Consider the following 6578-nt stretch of genomic DNA (forward strand, 5'->3'; position numbering starts at 1 on the left):
TAACTCTATTATACTCTTATATGATCATACATGATTTTGATTTATTCATTAGATCCCCATTAGCTTACTGTACAGTTACAGCAGCTTTATGTTCTTGCCTCTATAGCTTTAACTCTATTATACTCTTATATGATCATACATGATTTTGATTTATTCATTAGATCCCCATTAGCTTACTGTACACTTACAGCAGCTTCTCTTCCTGGGGTCTCAATCAACATCATCGTAAAAGAATACACCATTAATACAACGCAACAGTACAACACAAACCACTAACTCATAACCTGTCTAATTAATACATTTGATAGCTCCACAGTACAATTTAATCTTCCACTACGGTTGCAACGCACCTCAAGAATAGGGTAAGTCAGGGGAGCCCAAACGTTTTGGACTCGAGAGCTGCCCCCCCCCCCCCCCAAATATAGTTTATTAAGTGTACCTGCAGGGGGCTTTGGAGTAGCGGTGCTGGCGTTACATTTAAGACAAATATAGAGATGGGAAATGGAATTGGTAGTCGAGGTGGGCGGGGGGGGCTTTATCATGAACATTAGTGAGGACCAATTATATGAAGATTAAAAGTGGTGAAGTGGTTAATCTGTTTGATCTGATTGGAACACTAAATATTATAGCATGCACTTAATGAGTAAACCACACAAGAGCCATGTCAATAATGTATATGTCTTACTCAAGCCCAGTAGTAGCTGTGGCTGTCAGGCTGTTCTCCACTACTGCTCCCTCCGTGTGGCACAAGAGATTTGCTGCTTTATTCAAGCATGACCTTCCCAGCTCCACCTGTCCAGATCTGCTTTACCTTTGGGGGATTATATGTTACTACAGACCAAAGTCTCGGCACGCACGCACGCACACGCACGCACGCACACGCACACACACAGTCGTTTTGTTTTATTGAAAGGGATAAATGTAGCGGTGAACTGTAGAAACATATCTGCTCCTTTATCAGCAAACTCGTATCTATGCGTGAGTTGTCCTGACTGAACTGTCTGTTATAAATTACTGTATATTAATTGGGGAAGCCTTGTGTCAAATAGTCCTTGGTTCCAGTAGCTGAAAGTGGTTGTCGCTGTAGGCCAGGAAAGGCAGAACAATCTGTAACATCTTTGACGAGGCATACATCTCTCATCATATCCCACTTTGTTATTAAGAGCAACTAAGCTAATGCAATGTTCACAGGCATAAGATGCTGTAACATTTCAATTGACCTGGGTATTATTATGCCTTTCATTGATTCTACAATTTAGAATAATTCAGAATGAAACTGTATCACCAAAATGGTGATATAGCTAGTACATAATGGATTGCATTTTTATAGCACTTTTCTATGCACTATACGAGCCTACTCAAAGTGCTTACAATGGTCCATTCATTCATCCACACACCAATGGTGGGGCGACTGTGGCTCAAGAGGTAGAGCAGGTCGTCCAATGATCCATGGGTCGGCGGTTCGAATCCCGGCTCCTCCTGGCTACATGTCGAAGTGTCCTTGGGCAAGACACTGAACCCCAAATTGCTCCCGATGTGCTGGTTGGTACCTTGCATGGCTTCCGCCGCAATCGGTGTATGAATGTGTGTGTGAATGGGTGAATGTAATGCACAATCTATGTAAAGCGCCTTGGATAAAGGCGCTATATAAATGCACCATTTACCATTTAATGGTGGCAACCACTGGAGGCAATGTATAGGGTTCAGTGTCTTGCCCAAGGACACTCCGACATGTAGACATGAGGAGCCGGGATTCGAACCACCAACCCATGGATCATTGGACGACCTGCTCTACCTCCTGAGCCACCGCCGCCCCCAGTTTACACTACTGTAAACTGTATACCGTATGATCTGTGACGGGATGAGTGTTCAAACTAGACCACGTGCACTACTCGGGCATTCATTTTCACTTCATCGCAGACCAAATCCACCTTCCCACAATGTCTCTGTTCGTGCATAACCCATTTTGGGCGGGAACCCCTTTTGGTGTTAGCATTATGTTATGCTTTAGCTATTGAAAAATAGCAGATCTACAAGCTCATAGCGCGCCACCGAGTGGCGCGCTACGAGCTTGTAGGTCTGCTATTTTTGAAAAATCGAAGAACGACTGACAAACATAGCTTTTTCAGAAAACTGTCAGGATGTAGAAGACATTTTTAGAATCTGATCTGATTTAGAATCAAAATGGGATAATGTACCTCTCCTATACTGGCAAGTCATGCAGCAGCAGCCATGGAGTTTGACTTTGAAACAAAGTGTTGTGTTGGTGAGCCTTAGATAAGCGTCCACTCAGTGGTCAGCTGGCAGGCACGCTTTCAAATCAAGCTTCGCCAGGCTGATAAGACGTTTTGTTCCCACGTTAATGCTTGTGTTTTCATATGACAACAATGACTTGCTGTGTGTTTGAAGATAATAATGTCATCATTTATTTCACGTAACCTTTTTTTGCTTTTGAGGGGCGCTGGCCCCTCCTATGCCAAGCTTGGTGTTTCTGTGTGTACCACATTTGTGATGATTCGATCGGCTGAGCACGGAATGTGATGATGTATGATGATAAGAGTGCCCCTCACAAGTGTGATTGTGTTTTGAGGGGCGCTAGTCCCTCCTATAGCCAGCTTTTAGTGTATGTTCACACACGTCCTACACAAACATTAAATTCCCATTGACAATGAATGGAGAATTTTACGTCATAGTGTTCGAACAAATAGACATGGTGTATTTTACGCCATGTGACTGTCTGAGATCCACATTGAATCCACATTGAATCATTTTAATTCCATGGACGTTTATATCTCTGGGACCCTAACTTATATTGTAAAATCAATGTTATTTTTACTCTGAGAGTGTACAAATGGAACCAGGGTGCCTGTTTTTTTGTGTTTTTTTTCTAAATGTTTTATCCCACAATTTTGTAACCCATTTTTTCACCCAGTGTCAATTATCTAATGTAATCCTGGGCGCTACACTTCCTCTGCCAACCTGGGGGCGCAGCGGACTGACATCATGCTTCAAGGGGTAGTGGTTTACCAGGCTATACTGTTAGGGTCCATTTGGCTCCATTTGTACACTCAGAGTTACAGACCCACAAAGGTCTGTAACTATATCCATTTATCTGGGGACCCCCTGGAACTCCCTCAAGGACCCACAATCCCACATTGAGAACCAATGGTCTATATAGCCCAGGGTTCCCCAATTAATTTTCCTCAAGGGCCATATTTTGACTAGGGAACCAGGCTGGGGGCCACGCGAAAAATTGGGTTTTTTATTTTTTCATTCGTTAATTAAAAATTGTTCTCAACCAGTGGTCCGGGGACCACCAGTGGTCCTTGAGGGGGTGCCCAGTTTGACATGCATAGGCTACTGACCCCCATTTAATGCCATTTATATCTGGGACACCCCCCCAAAACAAAACAAAACTTTTTTTCCCCCCGAAATTCTTCCAGGGGCCACAAGGGGGCGCTCTGCGGGCCGCAAATGGCCCGCGGGCCGCCTATTGGGGAACCCTGATGCAGCCCCTTCACTTTTCCCCCTCTATACCAAATCTCTTCACTGAGAGTAGCCAATCTGTAAGCTGTTATTTAACGGACACTAGGATATTCACCACTTCTGGATACTGTATATTCCGTGCAGCTGTGGCAAAAGTAAAAAAAAGTATTCACTGCACGTAGTCTTGACGGTTGCAGTTCACTAGGCAGAAAACCACTTCATCAAGATCTGTAATGAGTTGTTTATAGACAGAATGAAAGTTGTGGCGCTGCAGGTGGCCAATTTATAACAGGAGAATCTAGTCAGCTAGTATAGCCTTCAGAAGTGCAATGAGTTATATAAGAAGCATTAGGTCAGACTCAAACTCTAATTGTTGCTGACACAGAAGAAATGTAAAAATATAACAAAAAGAAATCACAATCCCCAGGACAGTTGGAAATCAGAGAGAGAGAGATCAAAAGAGACACAGAGAGAGACAGAAGAAGGAAGAAGATCATAGGAGTAAATCGTGACAGGTGTGGTTCTCTGTTTCCCGAACCAACTAAAAGATGAGCGTACATTGTTTCATTTGCTGCTTTCTTTCGTTTTGGCGATTTTAGCTATTTTTGACAGGGGGGCGGGGGCACAGGGGGAACATGGGGCTAAATATGTATTTTTTTTTATTCTTTACTATAGTCCTACTAGACCCCATAAAATGTAATCTGGCCACAAAAGATCACGGGATCTATTGAATGTCAAGGGGAGGTGACAAAGTCTATGGCATCTCCTATAGTACCCCACTTCACATCCCGTGATCTTGTGTGGCCAGATGCAATTTCCTGGGGTCTAGTAGTAGGCTACTATAGTAAATAATAACAAAGAAATCGCCGTAAATGTTGTACAAAAATACATATTTAGCCCCATGTTCGAATGCCCCTGTCAAAAATAGCTAAAATCGCTAAAACGAAAGAAAGCTGCAAATGAAACGAAATTCACGCTCATTTTTTACTGTCTCTAATAACAACCTAAAACATGAACATTGGTTGGAACAAAGTTGTCCTTTAATGTAATGGTAAGTTTGTTAAAAATGACTAACAAATAACGATCCATCTTATATTGATCTACTGACAACCAACACTGAATCTGAGGGGCACACAGAACTAAAGGACACACACACACACACACACACACACACACACACACACACACACACACACACACACACACACACACACACACACACACACACACACACACACACACAGTTTCTCAGAAAGCCCTTGAGCCAAAAGCGCTACAGCTGACATTTTGGAATATATATATTTTAAAGAAAACACTTATCTGTCTCACACTTATGCCAGTGTGCCAGTGACCACCCTCCCCTGTGCCAATGTGCCAGCCAGTGACCACCCTCCCCTGTGCCAATGTGCCAGCCAGTGACCACCCTCCCCTGTGCCAATGTGCCAGCCAGTGACCACCCTCCCCTGTGTGCCAGCCAGTGACCACCCTCCCCTGTGTGCCAGCCAGTGACCGCCCTCCCCTGTGTGCCAGCCAGTGACCACCCTCCCCTGTGTGCCAGCCAGTGACCACCCTCCCCTGTGTGCCAGCCAGTGACCACCCTCCCCTGTGCCAATGTGCCAGCCAGTGACCACCCTCCCCTGTGTGCCAGCCAGTGACCACCCTCCCCTGTGTGCCAGCCAGTGACCGCCCTCCCCTGTGTGCCAGCCAGTGACCACCCTCCCCTGTGTGCCAGCCAGTGACCACCCTCCCCTGTGTGCCAGCCAGTGACCACCCTCCCCTGTGTGCCAGCCAGTGACCACCCTCCCCTGTGCCAATGTTGGCACCCATGCCTAAGGTTACCTACCCCTGTTGTTGGATATATTATTAACATCTACCACTAGATGGAGCTCTTGATTCATTGCACAGCTCAGACATCAGTCCTGTCTCCATATGACATACTACAGGTTCAGGAGACCATGAATGACAGATTGACAATCTCAGCCACCAACTCGTGAAAGTGTAAAAATAATAATAATAATCACACATAATCACATTCCGTGCTCAGCCAATCAACTCATCACATTCCGTGGTACACACACACACCACACACACACACACACACACACACACACACACACACACACACACACACACACACACACACACACACACACACACACACACAGGTGTGCATAGGAGAGAGAGACAGAAAATAAAAACCACACCTGTGTGAAGTGAGGGGCGCTGATATATTAAAGTCTAACTCATGTTGATTAGGTGATGTAATGGTGATGTAAAACAAACGGTGCCAACACAAACATTAAACGCCATTAATAACAATACAGAGACAATACGTAATGAGGCACATTATGATTTTCCCTTCATTGTCAATGGCGTTTACAAAACAAACATTGAACTAAAGACAAACATTAACCATGTGTATTGGAGGGGCTAGTGCCCCTCAAAAATAATAAATAAATAAATAAAAATCACACCCGTGTGAAGTGAGGGGCGCTCTTATCATCATACATCATCATACATCATCTCATTCTGGCCAATCACAATTAATCTCACGTTTTATCCTCGAGTCCTTTTTTTTATCCTCAACTCCTCAAGTTCTCAAGGCTAATCGTCAAGGATAATCACTGTATGAATATGTAAATGATATGAAGTCATGATGAAGACAGTACCATGTCTACTTTTTATTGGTTTCTTATGTATGACATATATGTCTACATAAATAGTTAAGAGAATAACTTTTATCATCATACATCACATTCCGTGCTCAGCCAATCAGACAGACAGACAGACAGACAGACAAGCGTGGGGGAAACTCTGAAAGCAGCTGTCCTTCCTGTATGGCCATCTGCTTATTCCGATCTAATTGGATAATGAGCTCTGAGATTGCAGTGCGGGTTTGATTGCTTTGGCCCCATATGCTTTGGACTTCCTTTTTTTAGCTTGAGTTGTAAAGCAAATAGCTAGAAGTCTAGCCGCAGCGGTGAGAGCACCATGTTCCAGTTCTATCTGTTCTGTAGTAGTAGTAGTAGTAGGAGGAGGTATAGAGGATTCTCCGTGTGATTCCATGCACTCACTTATCTGAAATGCAGTGT

The sequence above is a fragment of the Electrona antarctica genome (assembly GCF_951216825.1).
Source record: "Electrona antarctica genome assembly, chromosome: 7".
Taxonomy (NCBI): Eukaryota; Metazoa; Chordata; class Actinopteri; order Myctophiformes; family Myctophidae; genus Electrona; species Electrona antarctica.